Source organism: Pteropus vampyrus, unplaced genomic scaffold (genome assembly GCF_000151845.1).
Source record: "Pteropus vampyrus isolate Shadow unplaced genomic scaffold, Pvam_2.0 Scaffold3, whole genome shotgun sequence".
Classification (NCBI taxonomy): domain Eukaryota; kingdom Metazoa; phylum Chordata; class Mammalia; order Chiroptera; family Pteropodidae; genus Pteropus; species Pteropus vampyrus.
Window position 1 is genome coordinate 18,920,153 of NW_011888784.1, and position 1,378 is coordinate 18,921,530.

General features: G+C 29.1%; 1 pseudogene; it reads right to left on the bottom strand.

Moving 5' to 3' along the window:
* Positions 1-170: 170 nt before the first annotated feature.
* Positions 171-289, bottom strand: LOC111741829 (annotated as a pseudogene).
* Between the last annotated feature and the right edge of the window lie 1,089 nt (positions 290-1,378).

A 1,378-nucleotide genomic window follows, 5' to 3' on the forward strand; every position in this document is an offset into this window, starting at 1 on the left:
CCAATCCTCTGTTTCAGATGCTCCTTTGGGAAGTGACTCCTCCCAACTTTAGGCTGGCAACTACTGAGTAACTCTACCTGGCTGGGTCTGATAACAGAATCCCCACAATCTATTGTAGTAAATTTTAATCAAAACATTGGATGGATCCAATGCTTTTTTTTTTTTTTTAAAGCCTATAGCACCTGGTATTCCTAGGTGGTCTCTCATCCAAGTACTAACTAAGCCCAACCCTGCTTAGCTTCTGAGATCAGATGAGATCGGGTGTGTTCAGGGTAGCATGACTGTAGACAATCTAATGCTTTTTAAGATATTTTAAAATAGAAACAAAACAAAACAAGAAAAACCTTTAGGTTTTGTATAAATGTCTAACTTTTTAAATTAAAAAAATAAAAAAACTATAAAAAAAGACCATTCGGATTGTGACAAATAAAAAATATTATTTAAAAAAATACCCTGGGACTCCTAATGAATTAAGTTCATCTCTGATATTAATCCCTGACAAAGTTTGTATGTATATAAAAAAATATTTATACATTTGATTTATAAAATCCTAAATATAATATTTTCCATTCGAATCTAGTATTTTACTAAAATAATAATATACCTCAAAGAAGTAAGATATATTTCTATAGAAAATCAAAAGTTCATTTATATACATCATCATTTCAAAAATATACCAGAGAAAAATAGCCATTTGTATATAATTGACTGGGTTATCAAGGCTAAAAGGCTCACTGAAAACAACCAAATATTTTAGATATAAAAAGACTTAACAAAATAGTAAAGTATTTTCTGTGTGGTTAGAACACATTGCATTTCTTAGGTATGTGATTATCCCATAAATTGACAGAACATTGAAATTTTCTGGATGCAAATTTTAGCAAGAAGTATAGCCTATTCTGGAAAACTACCTCTGATAACAAAAGCACTCATAGTATTTGAATGATGGATACAATATACCTTTTATACTTCTACTTACAGGTGCAAATATTTATCTCTAGATGCCATCTAGCTGCACCTGGACAAATTAAGATACATATTAGTCTGATGACTGTCACAAAAAGAGAAATGGTTTGCCCTTAGCTATTTACTTGAAACTAAATAATAATATATTTATAAAAAAAACAATAGTGGTTAAAGACAAACTTAAATTAAGAAATTAAATTCAAGTAAATATAAAAAAGTACTTACCATTAAAGAATAAAACTATATGTAGCTCTAAGTGACTGAATTTCATAAACAAAAATTTAATATATCAATTTTTCTTAAAAGCCTATAGTTAAATGTTCTGTGGTCAAGTAAGTATCAAATACAATGGGTCTGAACTGTGCATCTTATTTACTCTAAATTCACCTCATCAAAGAGACATTGAAAGGCT